Raw genomic sequence first — 14,540 nt, 5'->3', positions numbered from 1 at the left:
TGCCGGGCCAGCTCTGCGGGAGGCGCGGGCCTCTCCGGTGCCCTGGGCTCCAGGGCTCCCGGCTGGAGGGCTCCTCAGGGCGCAGAGCTGTCCGGAACTCCGGCTGCCAGCAGCAGAGGCGGATGGGGCCACTGCTGAGAGCCCGCGGCCGCCCCCACCCAGGACTGCGGCTCTGGCGGCCGCACGGAGCTCCCGGCATCCATCAGTCCTCCTCAGCGCGCCTGGCTGAAGCGGGAGCTTTGCGAGTGTGCGTAAAAAGCAATAGAAGACTGAAGAAAAACATCTAACCAAAGGCCATCGGTGGGGGCTGCACAGGAAAAATCTGCACTAGAGAAATGCCCTGGATGGGGTGGACAAAGGCCTCAGCCAGTCTGCGCGAGGGGAGGGGCGGGGCGGTTCCAGGCCAATGAGGTGACCCTAACTCCTTTGCCCACTAGGGTCCTGGTTTTGTTTTAATGGGAATGGGTGTAAAACTCACACCGTCATGTGCACAGCCCTCACAGGTAATTATGCATCTGCCGATGACTCAGCGATGAGGCGACAGCCCCAGGACACGGCAGCATCTTCGGTCCACTCACCGGTGAGCGGGCTGTTTGGCCAGACCCTGAATGACCCCATACTGCTGGGTCACTCCTCAACCAGCTAAGCCCCCTCCACCCTGTGCTGCTTCTGATGTCACCTCACATTCCCAATGCACTCATGACAGTTTTGGACAAATCTGTGACTCAGTCTACCCTCCCTGACCATTCCTGGTTCCTTTGCTTCTCTCGGTCCCCGCCCCCCCTTTTTTTCTTGTGTCTCTCTTATCAATCAATCAATCAATCCTCTTTTTCTGGCCCACTATTCCCGGCTCTGGCCTGGGAGGTCTGACGACCCCATTCCTGGCGATCAAAAGGCATGAGCCTTCCTCTGGCCCTGACCCATGAGTCTGGCCTCTGCGCTCCCGAAGCCTCTCGACCCTTTGATTATTTTTGGAGTGGCCCAGTGTGGGGGCATTTCCAGGTCCCGGGTGCCCTTCTAGGATTTGACCCAAGGGATTCCCAAAGTGGGGGCCCACGTGAAGTGCGTTTGAGGAGAGCGGACCCCTGGGGCTTGCAAAGACGACAGAGGGGAAGGAGAGAGGAATAGCCACGCCAGTGCAGGGACCAGGTCAGCACCGGCCTCAGAGACCAGCCCGAGGGCATGCAGGCTGGGCCGGTGCCGACCCCAGACCCTGGTGCGCAGCCCGCAGACCCGGCTTCCTATCCGGCTCCCCCGCCTCCTGGCTGGGTCTTCCAGGGCCAGCTACTTAGCCACTCTGAGCCTCAGTCCGCCCGCGGGTGACATGGAGAGAGCAACGCCCACACCTTTCAGATGTGGTGCAAGTCTGGAGTGAAATAGTGTGCCCAGCGGGCAGCTGCTCAAGAGCAGACATCTCCTCTCTCCCAACAGCCCCTCCCCCATCTCCCAAGGGGCCCTGGAAAACACAGGGAACTATGTAAGAAGTTCCAGAAGGCCGGGAAATAGGACCCGCAGCCAGGAACCGGCCCAGGAGGCCCAGACTTCAGGGTTCCCGGAGGGCAGCAGGGAGCCCCCTGGGAGAGAGCGCGGGCGTTAGCTTTTCCAGAACTGGCCCTGTGATGCCCGCTGAGGATGGGCCGGGCACCCCGCAGACTCCTTCGCTGCCTGCCTCTACGTCCCAGACCTTCCAAACCCAGGCCCCCGGCCCACGTTTCCGAGCCCCTTTCAACGTCACACGTGCAGAGTGTGGAAGCACCTCATGCCCTCTGGCCCACATCACCGTTCTTCTCCTTCTAGATGCTTCTGCCCACACAACCTGAGGCCAAACGACCCACACATTTGCTGCACAAGTAGAATGAAATAAGGGGTTACAGACTTCCAGGTAGAGTGACTGGCTTGACAGCTTCCACAGTGAGAAGGTTCTAGGCCTCGCTGGCTCTTCAAGTGTCTGATGGGGCCGGGATTCCTAACACCCTTCTCAAAGCAAGGCTGAGCCTCTGACCTCCAAAATCCACATAGCACCCTGGTCTCCTCCCTCTCCCCACGGCCTCTTCCCTCTTTCCTCCCTCCCCTTTCACGCTGTACACAAAAATCTAGGGAGGATACATCAACACCTGCTGGAGGGAAGCGTGGCCCAGTCTCTCTGGGCCTCAGTCAACTCCTCTGTGAAATGGAGGCGTGGGGAGGGCCCTGCCAGCCAGGACAGGCCAGGCGTGTGTCGAGCCCAGCAGAGCCATGCGCACTGCCGGAGGGACCGGCAGGAGAGCCCTCTCAGTGACCACAAAAGGTTATGGAAGTGCATCCCGCCTGGCTGGGCTCCCCGGCTGTCCTTCTCAACAGGGGGCCCGCAGCCCAAGTCAGCCAGGAAGTGCCCGTTTCACAGGTGGGAAGCCAAGACCCGAGGGCTCACAGGTGTGCCTCCGGAGATCTAGGACATTTCAGAATCACACAGCTGCCAAATCCCCCCTGAGAAGGCGCCCTCTTGATTTTATCCGTCTGTCGGAACCAGTGGTTCTCGTCCACACCTAAAGGATGGTAGTGACTCCTGGTTTCTGCTGGGCATTCTGCTCACTGGTTCTCGTCCACACCTAAAGGATGGTAGTGACTCCTGGTTTCTGCTGGGCATTCTGCTAAGTGCCTTCTCCCCAGATGTTATTTTAAGTCATGAACATGCACGCTGGTGGGGTGGGCAGACGAGGAATGGTTTACAGACGAGGAATGACGAGGGCTGTGAGCAGACAGGCCTCTGCCCGGCTGTGTGTACGGTGCTGGCCGAGCGGCAGGCAGGGCTGTGTGGGTCCATGCCTCCTCTCTGGCCCACAGCCTGCCCCGAGGAGAGCGTCCTCATATATCGGTGTCGCCCAGCTCCCTCCCCGCTCTCCTCTCGGGCTCTGCCTTGCTTCTGCCAGCCCTCGCATCCGTGCACTGACCCGGGGAGCATGTGTTACCCTCTCCTGGCCAGACGAAGGCAGCCCGAGGGGTTAGGAGTCACCGCCGGTGACTAGAGCAGAATCATGTTCTAGAGGGGGACTGGGTCCCTCTCCTGAGTGACTCAGATGGGATCTGTCCCACTCCTGCTCCAAATGAGTCTGCCCAGGCCCCCAAACTCACATAGCCTTTTCTGGCCCTTCGTTCTCATTTCAGCCTACACCTCTCCCTTCTTGCCTTTGCCTATAAAAATCCTTTACAATCTGCATTAACTTTTACCTCTGGCGAGTCCTAAGAGTGTGACCTTGGATCAACCTCTCTAAGCCTCAGTTTCCTCATCTATAAAATGGGGACAATGCTAGTACTGTGAGCATGAAATAAGAGAATGCACTTCAAGGGCTCAGCGTGTTCCTAGGCGCTCAGCAAAAATTCCTGCAGTAGTTGTTACATCTGTCCCGACCACCCCAGTCAGACACCATTTCTCTTGGCTGTATATTTCTGTCCCCTCCCATCCTGTCTTCCACACTCTGTTCTACAGCGTGGACAGTGACTCTCCTCTCTTCTCTCCACCCCACTCTGGGCTCCCAGAAAATACCCACAGCTCCTAGCCCACCGGGCACACCGTGAGCACTGGATCCTTCCCACCAGCTGCCAGCCGTGCCGTGATGGCTCCCACCTTAACCCCCCCGAGGCCCCACAGCCCCGTTGGGGTCTCTGCTCCCTCACCCACCTTCCGGCCTTGGTCCCACCCAGGTGCCTTCTGTCACCTCCCCTCTCCTGAAGCCCCTCAGCTCAAGGTCTGGTGGCCACGCCTTGGTCCTCCCCGCCGTCTTACAGCAGCATTAGCACTGACGCCCGCCCCCGCCTGTGAAACACCTGGGGGGACCCCGCGTCTCCGGTCCTCCTCCTACCCCTAGATTACTCCTCTCTCTCTCCTGCGGGCCTGCCTCTTCCCGACCACTAACTGCTGGATGCCCCCAGCACTGTCCTGGGCTTTATTTCTCCCCAACTATACCCACTTTCTGAGTTATCTCCTCTAGTCCAGTGGCTTTAAATACGATCTATACCGATCTGCCCCTGAGCTCCAGACTCACAGCCAACTGCCGACTCCACATCTCTCTCGGATGCCCAGTGAACATCTTCAAGCCAACAGGTCTGCAACATTACCCTTCATTTTCCCTACCAAACCCACCCCTGGCCTCCGGTCTTCTGCTGGTCTCACTGAACGGCAGCAACATCCACCCTGTTGTATAATAAAGAATTTGACTGGCTTTGGCCCCCGGTTCCTGGGAGGGAAACTCTAAATCCTTGCAATTCCCCAGGTGACAGAGGCGTCTTTGCTGTTCACGAGGCCCGGGACCGCACCTGAGTTGAAGAGTAAGTCGGGATGGGGGCTGGTCACCAGGAAGACCGACCACAGCATTAGAGGGTAGGGGCTCTGAGCCAGCCCCGTCTCCAGGGAGGAGAGGGGGACGGAGGCTGAGTTCTGTCATGTGGCCACTGACTCAGTCACTCACGCTACATAGTGGAATCTCAATAAAACCCTGGACACCGGAGCTCCACGGGGCTTCCTGGTGGGTCAACAACTGATGTGTCAGGAGGGTGGACACGTCCCTGGTGGGACCCTGCCAGACCTCGCCCTATGTGTCTCTTCATTTGGCTGGCCCTGATCTGTATCCCTTACAATAAAACTGTTATTGTAAGTTATTGAGTTATTCTAGTGAATTATCAGACCAGAGTGGGTTGTAGGAACCCCCAATTTGTAGCAGTGTGGAAGCCTGGGGACCCCACCTGTGGCTAGCATCTGAAGTGGGGCAGTCTTGCTGGGAACCGTGTCTTTTTTTCTTTTTTCTTTTTTTTTATTGATGTTTTAATAGTTTTTAACATTGTGAAATTTTGGGTTGTACATTTTTGTTTGTCCATCACCATATACATGTCTCCCTTCACCCCTTGTGCCCACCCCCCACCCCCATTGCCCCTGGTCACCACAATACGGTTTTCTCTGTCCATGTGTTGGTTTATATTCCACATATGAGTGAGATTATACGGTGTTTGTCTTTCTCTTTCTGGCTTCTTTCACTTAACATAATACCCTCCAGGCCCATCCATGTTGTTGCAAATGGGATGATTTTGTCTTTTTTTATGGCTGAGTAGTATTCCATTGTATATATATACCACATCTTTTTGATCCAGTCATCAGTGGAGGGACACTTGGGTTGCTTCCACTTCTTGGCTATAGTGAATAATGTTGCAATGAACATAGGGGTGCATAAGCCTCTTTGGATTGTTGATTTCAGGTTCATTGGATAGATTCCCAGTAGTGAGATAGCTGGGTCATAGGGCATCTCTATTTTTAATTCTTTGAGGATTCTCCATACCGTTTTCCATAGAGGCTGCACCAGTTTGCATTCCCACCAGCTGTGTATGAGGGTTCCTGTTTCTCCACATCCTCTCCAATATTTGTTGTTTTTTGTCTTGGTGATTATAGCCATTCTGACGGGTGTGAGGTGATATCTTAGTGTTGTTTTGATTTGCATTTCCCTGATGACTAGTGATGTTGAACATCTTTTCATGTGCCTATTGGCCATCTGTATATCTTCTTTGGAGAAGTGTCTGGGGAACCGTGTCTTTTAACTCATGGTCTGTGCTAACTCTTGGTGGTGAGTGCAGATGTGGATTTCAGCACCCCAGGTGGTATCAGAATTCACCCCAGAGTCCCCCTTGATTCGTCTCCTCCCCTCTTCCCCCACAGCCAATAGAAGAGCGGGTCCAGCCAGCTCAACCCTCACATCTTTGCAGAACACGGCCACTTCTCCCCGCCTCCACTGCGCCACCCTGGTCCTGCCTCTGTTGTCTCTCACCTGAATTCCCGCACAGCCTCCTCCCTGGTCTCCCTGGTCCCCTCGCTCCCCACCCCCACTTACCTCACCAGCCCCCTGCGGTCTGCAGCCAGGTGGGTTCTGTTAACACCAGCCCGCCCGCAGCATCCCCTGCTAGAAGCCGCGCGTGCCCCATACCCCCAGGAATGAAGGCAAAGTCCTCGCACTCCAGCCCCACCAACCGCCCTGACCTCACCTCTCCCCACACGCTGGCCAGCCGCTGGGAAAGGTGCCATACAAATGACCTGGTGTCTCACAGGATCTTCTGCTCTGCAGCTGGTTGTTACAGAGATGGACTTACATGGATGTGGAAGGAATCACAACGGGGCGGCACCGTTCAAACAGTTTCAGCGAAAGAAAAAACACGCTTCGTTAGTAGGTAACAAGCAGATGCTCTGAAAGCCAAGAGGCCTGATCGTTTCCTTCAAAAGTTCCTGAGAGATTACAGACAAAAACTCAACTGAGGAAAATGCATCGAACGTGGACACTCCTAACTTGGGTTTTAGTCTTGTTTCTCCCGTTTCTGACCTGTGTGACCTTGGGCAAAGGGCATCCTCTCTATGAGCCTCAGTTTTGTTATCTGTGGAATGGGGAGAATGCTGGTACCTCCTGGCCTATGTCCCCAAGTCACCATGAGGGTCCGTGAGAGGCGGATGGAAGTAAACTAAACCACACCCAGTTGTTTAGTTTACTCCTGTGCTAACACCCACCAGGACAGGAAGGCCCAGCACATCTGGGCAAGAAATGAAGATCTAAGTGGATCTCTAGGAATAATAGCCAATTTTCAGCCTCCCAGGAAAGGTGCTGAGAGGAGATTTTGCTGAATCAAAGGAAAATGCTGAAACCAAGTGGCCACGCCTTGTGGGGCCAAGTTTTCTCCATCAACCGTCCCCTCCACCACTTGGAGATCCTGGGCACAGTCCTGGGTCCCTGTCTGCGCCTGACACTGGGCCTCTTGCAGGCGGCCTCTTCACCTCTCTGGACCTGGGGACAGGCTAACAGGTCTGCCATGCCTGTTGGCTGACCTGCTGGGGCCACTGTGAGTCAGGACTCCTCTGAGGGGCTACCGGAGCTCAGTGTAGGGTGAGAGTTTGGCAAAGGCACCCCCAAATACCTCTGCGAACATTCTACTTCCTGCCCTTGCCTAAATCCTAAACCTGGAGTCATCCTTGCTCTCTCTCCCTTTCTGCCCACGTCTTGACTGTCATCCTCTTCCTTTCCCTCCTCACGACCCACGGCCTCCATCGAGTCCAGGCTATCGGCATTTCCTGCCTGGACAACTGCACCAGACACCACCTGGTCCCCCTCTTGCTCTCGGCCATCTGTTCACTCCACAGCAGCAGCCAGGGCAGTCTTAAAAACACAAATCTTTTCCCATCGCTCCCTGACTATAACCCTCCAGTAGCTTCCTGATGTTCTTAGGCTAAAATCCAAACCCTCCTGACAATAGTGGCTTTATGATGCTGTTCTCTGCCTTCACTTCCAACCTTTTATCTCACCAGCCTCCCCTCTTGCTCTCTGCGTTCCAGGGATGCTCAGCTTCTGTTTCCAATGCTTCTCACTCACTGCAGGATCTTTGCACAGGCTGCGGCTTTGCAGGAATACTTTTTCCCCTTATTTGGGCTTCCCTTTTCCTCATCCTCGTCTTGGTGCACCATCTAACATCTATGATCTGCTCAAGTAGATGCATTCTCACACATCCTCCAATTTTCACCTTAAATAAGCACTTCCTCAAGGAAGCCCGCCTTGATTCCACCACCCCCTCCCCTGCCATTAGGCTCTCATAGCAGACTGGGCTTCACAGCATTCATCATACTGCAATTATTGTTTTATTATCTGTTTCCACCATTAGGCTGTAAGCTCCACGAGGGGAGAGACAAAGTCTGCCTGCTCACTCCTCTCTCACCAGTGCCACACTCACAGTAGGAACTCAATGATTTGTAAAATTGTATAGACTCACCTTGGAATCATTTCTGAATCCTCTATGCTCCACCACCCTCCGCAGCTTACATCCCATCGCTGATGTCCCTTACATCATCCAACTCGCCCCACAGACGCTCGCTGAGCACCTGCTTCTCAGCCCCAGGGAGGCCTGGCAGCAAACAGGGAGGTGTGCAGACAGGTCCCCACAAGACAGTACACCAGTGCTCTACCAAGAGGCAAGCCCAAGAGAAGGAGTGACCGCCCAGGAGGTCAAGAAAAGCTTCAGGGCAGAGGGGCCCCATGAATGGGGCCTTAAAGGATGCATAGAAGCTTGCCAGGTTGGGGGTGGAGTAGAGGGAAGGAGCATGGACAAAGGCCCAGAAAAGTGAAATCTCCTATTCATTGGGAGATGAACAACACCTCCCAAATCTTCCTCTGGAGTTCCCCTTCCAGAACTGATACCTAGATCCTCATCTCAGCACTTCTGCTAAGCTTCCGAACAAGACTTTTCTGCTGCAGTCTCTCTTAGCTTCATTCTCATTCTTTTCCACCTTTGCTCAAGGACAAGCTGTGGTCCCCTACTGCCTTCCACCTTAAATCTAAGGTGCCTGCCTGCCATTGGATGCCTGCCTCAGCCTCTCCCCGTCTCTCAGTGATTCTCTCATCACTCTCTGACAGAATCAGCTTTGCTTCCACTAAACTCAACAACCACAACCTTCCACACCCAACTTGCTCGTCCTATTCCTTCTCTCCACCACTGATTTTATAAATCAAAGTCACGTGGGTTGTTTTTGGCGAGGAAGATTGGCCCTGAGCTAACATCTGTGCCCGTCTTCCTCTATTTTATATATGGGACGCCGCCACAGCATGGCTTGATGAGCAGCGCATAGGTCCACGCTCGGGATCCGAACCTGTGAACCCTGGGCTGCCGGAGTGGAGCGCACGAACTTAATCACTATGCCACCGGGCCGGCCCCAAAGTCACTTTTAAGTTGATGCTAAGAAAAATTATTTTTTAAATTTGAGTTTTAATGTCCAGAAACCCATTTGAATGATTAAAGTGTTTTTTTTTTTTTAATTTTTGTATTGAGGTCATATTGGCTTATAACATTGTGTAAATTTCAGGTGTACATTATTATATTTCAGTTTCTGTATAGACTGCATTGTGTTCACCAAGAAAAAATAAACAAGTGGGACTACATCAGACTAAAAAGCTTCTGCATGGCAAAGGAAACCATGAACAAAACGAAAAGACAACCCACCAACTGGGAGAAAATATGTGCGAATCATATATCTGACAAGGGGTTAATTTCTAAAATATATAAAGAACTCAACAACAAAAAAATGAACAACCTGATGAAAAAATGGGCAGAGAATATGAACAGACATTTCTTCAAAGAAGATATACAGATGGCCAACAGGCACGTGAAAAGATGTTCAACATCCTAACTATTAGGGAAATGCAAATCAAAACTACAATGAGACATCACTTCACACCCGTCAGAAAGGCTATAATTAATAAGACCGGAAATAACAAGTGTTGGAGAGGATGTGGAGAAAAGGGAACCCTCATACACTGCTGGTGGGAGTGCAAACGATTCAATTGTTTATAGCTAACTCACTGCTTCGCAGAGCAGTAGAAACGCTTGAGGGTTTCTTAGTAACATTAATTTTTGTGGGCTGAACTCGTTTGCTGTGACCCTGACCAGCCAGTTTGTGGTGAAGGGGCTCAGCTAGGAGTGGTTGTACTTGTGCTTCTGGGCCTAGCTGGGGAGGTGAGGGGTCACCCAGGTGCATTGCTTCATGAGGTGTCTGTGTCACCCCTCCCTAGGGGCTCTCAGAGGCGGGGGCAACGTCTTCACCTACACTATCCTGCACCCCCTCCAGCTTCAAGCTCAGTGCTCTGCAAAATAAACGGCCACAGTCCCCAGGAACAGGCTGCCCCTGTTGTGGGTAAATTGTGACCCCAAAATTCATATGTTGTAGTCCTAACCCCAGTACCTCAGAATGCGACTGTATTTGGAGATGGGTCTCTAAAGAGGTCACCAAGGCAACATGAGGTCATGTGGGTGGACCCACTCCAATACGACAGGTGTCCTTACGAGGAGGAGATGAGGATACACACACAGAGGGAGGACCCTGTGAGGACACAGGGAGAAGGCGGCCGTCTATAAGCCAAGGAGAGAGGCCTCAGAAGAAACCAGCCCTGCAGACACCTTGATCTCGGACTCCCGGCCACCAGAACTGCGACAGAATAAACTTCCATTGCCTAAGCCCCTGGTCTGTGTCTTTGTGATGGCAGCCCTAGCAGACTAATACACTCCCAAAGCCAGTGCCTCAAAGCCACAGTCCCAGGGGCTAAAGAAGACAGGGGACACTGATGTTGGCTTTGGGTAAAAAAAGTGTTTTGAGAAAAAGAACACTTTAGAATGAAAAGTGCCAATATAACAATTCTTATACAGCTGACTGTCACAATGTACACACACGGGTGGGGGCAGAGTTTTTTCTTAGCTACAACTATTCTTCGCCCTTGTATAAACAGTGAACATTCCCCTGTGGGGCATTTAGAAAGTGCAGAAAAGCACAAAGAAGAAAATAAGTCCCTGGATACCCTCCCACACTTCAGTATCTGTTTCTCAAGTCTTCTCTTGTCTCTTCTCTCTCTCTCTCTCCTCTTTCTACCTTGCTTTCTTACGTTCTTTCCTACTTATTTTTTTTAATTGCGGTTAGAATTAATTTTGGCAAACTGCCTTTTCACTTGACACTGAAATGTGAACACTTTCCCCTACATGACTAAAAATTCATCTCAAACATTGAATTCAACAGCTGCCCAGAATCTTCCACGACCTGCATGTGCCGTCAAGGGCTCCCCCAGTCCCCTGCTGTGGGACATTCGCCTTGTTTTCTAACTAATATAAACAACGCTGTGATAAATATCCCTGCAGATAAATCTTTGTACATGTCTTGCACTATTCCTCAGAGTAAATTTCCTAGAAGTGGAATTACTGGTTACCCACATTTTCAAAATTTTAAAAATTCTCAAAACTCTCTAGTAGGTTATGCCACTTTTGGGGGCGTTAACAACTACTGACCACACATATTAAAAGCTCCCCAGAGTCTGTTGTCATTTTAGGCATCTTAAAAAACAGAAAAAAGAAAGAACAAAGAACACCAAGGTTATCTGACTATAGTCAGCGTAAGAAAGTGACAACCACCCCTGGCTAAAACAAAGTTGCCCCAGGTGAGAGACTGGTCCCTCAGGAGGGGAAGGGAAGGAGGTGGCCTGGCTGTATTTACAACAGTCTGTGGAGTGGGGACCCATTTTACCGATGTGGAAACTGAGGGACAGAGAGGCAGAGTCAGTCACTTGTCCAAGGCCACACACAGCTCGGGAATGAGGCAGCCGGGACTGAAATTCAGTTTTGCCTGGCTCCAAAAACCAAGGGCTTAACCATCACACCACACTGCCCTGTGGCGGGGTCTGTGGGGCGAGGTCTTGACACCGGCATAAGCCGCTGGGCAGGACAGCTTCAGGACCGTTCCCAGACCCAGCCCTGGGGGCCTGTTCTGCCTTCCCATCTACGGCAACAGGAGGCGCTGGGTGTGCAGGGCTGGGCGGATGCAGGGCTGGTGTGTACCCTGGGGTGCCTGAGCCAGCGAGGCCACCGACCCTCGGTGATGGTCAATGTGCCACCGGTCATGTGTTCATGTGACTCACAAGCACATCGCTGCCCTGACTGCATCCGAGCAGCCACGGGGTTGAGAGCCTGCAGGAGGATGCGGCAGTGCAGGGGCCAAGCAAACTGTACACAGACGGAAGCGGGAAGGAAGAAACACCCCAACACACGCCTGCAGCAGCAGGAGGTAAACTTGTGAATAATCCTTCTCTGTCTTTTCCAGCCTTTTAAAAATGTGACGTTGCCCTCACAGGGATGCCATGGAAACAACAAGATGGACCTGGGTTCCAATCCGCCTCTCACCAGCTGTGTGACCTTGGGCAGGTCCCTTCACCTCCCAGAGCCTCAGTCTCCCGGGCTGTGGAATGGGCGTTGTCATCCCACCTGGATCTCAGGATGAACTCAAGTGGAGATTCCACCACAGCCTTAGCACCACGCCCGGCACACAGCAGGAACTTGGCAAAGGCCAGTCCCCATACAAATTCACACCCTGCCGGGCCCTGGAAAGGCAGAGAGCAGTGGACAGGGCCCTGCTCGGGAGGAGGTGCGCCTGGGGAGGGAGAGACAATTATATCCTGAGGTGATGAGCACTTTAATGGAGGGAAAGAACCAGGTCCACATCATTTGCAGAAAATGACCACGATTTGGCTCTCTACCTTACGACCTCAGCAAGATCTGAGGGGGCCGCGCACCCTTGACAGACCTTTAAATCCTCCCCTGTATCACCTTTACTTTTCCCTCAAAACCCACCTGTCCCAGGCCCCAGTCCCCCCAGCCCCACTACCTGCAGGGCTGATCTGGTCAGGGCACGTCCACAGTGGACACGGGCGCCCAGAGGCTGCAGACCACCCCAGACAGCATTCGGGGAAAGAAAATGAAAGGAATGAGCTTATCACATAAAACTTGGAAAACACAGAAAACTTGAATTGCCCATAATTTCATAACTTGGAAATAACCTCTACTAACCTACAGATGATATTTTGACAGAAGCTTTCAAAGCTTTTTCCTCACCCTCTCCCAAGAAGTGACACAGATGGTGGCGATCTGGGCAGCGCCAGGTCGCACATCAGGGAGGGGGTGCTGAGTGGGGAAGGCTCTGTTCCTACGGAGCCCCCCGGAGCACCAGCTGATTCCACCGGGAGCAAGGCCAGCCCCTCGCACACCCGCCCCACACCGCCCGCCCGGCCCGTGGAAGACGAGTTCTCCGAGGTTTCTCGGGAAGCAGCGGCCGGGGGCCACTGGCAGCTGATCTGCTGGCTCGTCCTAGAGAAGCCCGGGCAGTCCCCCAGGCAAAGGGGCTGTGTCTCCAGTGGCGGGTCTGCAGCTGGGGGCACGCACTCCCAGGGACATGGTGCTGAGGGTCACAGGCCAGCCCACAGAGGCCCCATCCACTCAGGACAGGGGCCGAAGACAGCGTTCCCAGAGCCAGATCCGCACAAGCAGTCACTAAGCTCCCAGGACCGTCCTCTTCAGGCCCCCAGGCCTTTGTTCTGTCCCAGGCCCCCTCAGGCTGGACCAGGGCTGTCTGCACAGTGTTCCCCCTTCTCAAGTCCCCAGATCCAAAAATACCCCTCAGTGTGGCTGACCTCAGCAAGACAGTAATTGAAAAATAATCCGATGGCATTAAAAGATACTAAAGTGTGAGTGACTGATATGATAGCCTTGTACCCACACATGAATATTGCTCTTCATCTCAAAAGCACATTCACTAATCCACGTGCGCCTCTCTTTTGGTAGAATCGCACACCAAGGTAAAGTGGAAACACGCAGGCTCTGTGGGGACTGGGAAGGGACAAAGTCACATACAGGAAACACGCCCGAACTGCAGCGTTAGATCTGCTTCCGCCTCCTGCTTCCTCCCCTCTGCCCACTGGTTTTGGTGAGTGGCCGCTGAGAGCTCTGGTGTGGGAAGGAGGTTCGGAAGGCTGGGGTGGTGGGGGCAGTAGGGGTGGGGAGAGCAGGGTGGTTGACTGTACAGACAGGAGGTCTGCAAACCGGGCATTTCTAAATCAGTGCCACTGATGGTGCTGAAGTGTGTACCTCGGTGCAGGTGGGGATCCCGAGTCCCCCAGAGTCAGGGTCTTGATCACACACTCACCCGTCTCCTGGGCTGCTCACAGTCCGCGCTCCGGCTGCGGGACACCTGTGAGCAAACAAGATCAGAAATATCCGTCAGAGGGGCCTGTGTTTTCTAGGTCACAAACCGGTGGCCAGAGATCTGGATCTGGCTGTTTAAAATTTAACATTTGTTTAAAATTTAATATTTGAACTGATCTCAGCATTTAGAACCGAGGGATTTCATGCAGAAGCCCGGCTTTCTGACCCCTCTGGGGAGAGCTGTACCTCTGGGCCGCGGGCCAGCAGGACACCAACGGGCAGAGCCCGCTGCCCCTCCAGGCCCACAAAGGCTCCCAGGCCCCGCCCGCCTGCCCGGGGGGGTGCTGGACTGTGCAGCCCCTGCTCTGTGTCTGACGGTGGGACCTGCACCGCCGGGGGGGGCTCCCCTTTCCGGCCTGCCTGGGCTCCCTCCCCTCGCTTCCCTCCGCCCGCTCCAGCTCCAGACACACAACTGAGAAGAAATCAAGGGTGAGAAGATTGAGTCAGACTCCAGACGAAACTTGGGAGGAGGACCTGCTGCCCGCTCTCCTGGGCCGCTTTCCAGTACCCCTGCCTGCGGCTCGGGGGCTGAATCAGGCAGGGTCCCGAGGGTTTCATAGAGGACCTCTTCACACACGTGTGGGCAGGAGCGGGGCAGTCCCCAGGGGAGCAGAGCTGGGGATGCTGTTGCTACCACCCTGGTCCGCAAGGCTGTGGGAGGAGCAGGGTTTCCAGACCCAGGCACAGAGACGGCTCATGGAGAGGACCCCTGGCAGGAGATGCCACCTGTAGTCACGGCATGAGCCAGCCCGAGGTGACCTGAGGGAGACAGCTGGGAGACTAACTACTTCAACATCTCACCCCTCACTCTATATCCTGCCAGAGCTCCCCACTGACCAGAGCCAACAGGAGGCCAGAGAGGGAGGGAGTGCATGATGCCGCCCAGTCACCCCCAGGGCACAGGGCAGGGTGCGGAAGGGCAGAGAGCAGGTCTTGAGAGCAATGGCAGACGTCCAAAACAGCGGCCCCGCCTCCCC

The 14,540-nt window shown here is 53.9% G+C and overlaps 1 protein-coding gene across 1 annotated transcript in view; it reads right to left on the bottom strand.

Moving 5' to 3' along the window:
• LOC147917144 (uncharacterized protein C3orf20-like) overlaps positions 1 to 13,786 on the bottom strand; it is a 50,783-nt gene extending 36,997 nt beyond the window's left edge. The window contains exon 1 of the mRNA XM_087431555.1: positions 13,505 to 13,786. The gene's annotated coding sequence lies outside the window, so the exon portion shown is untranslated. The remainder of the gene's footprint in view (positions 1 to 13,504) is intronic.
• Between the last annotated feature and the right edge of the window lie 754 nt (positions 13,787 to 14,540).

Source organism: Ceratotherium simum, chromosome 5, assembly GCF_057802395.1.
Source record: "Ceratotherium simum simum isolate JZ-2026a chromosome 5, ASM5780239v1, whole genome shotgun sequence".
NCBI classification, from domain to species: domain Eukaryota; kingdom Metazoa; phylum Chordata; class Mammalia; order Perissodactyla; family Rhinocerotidae; genus Ceratotherium; species Ceratotherium simum.
The sequence above is the reverse complement of the archived record's forward strand: the minus strand, read 5'-3'. Positions and strand labels throughout refer to the sequence as shown.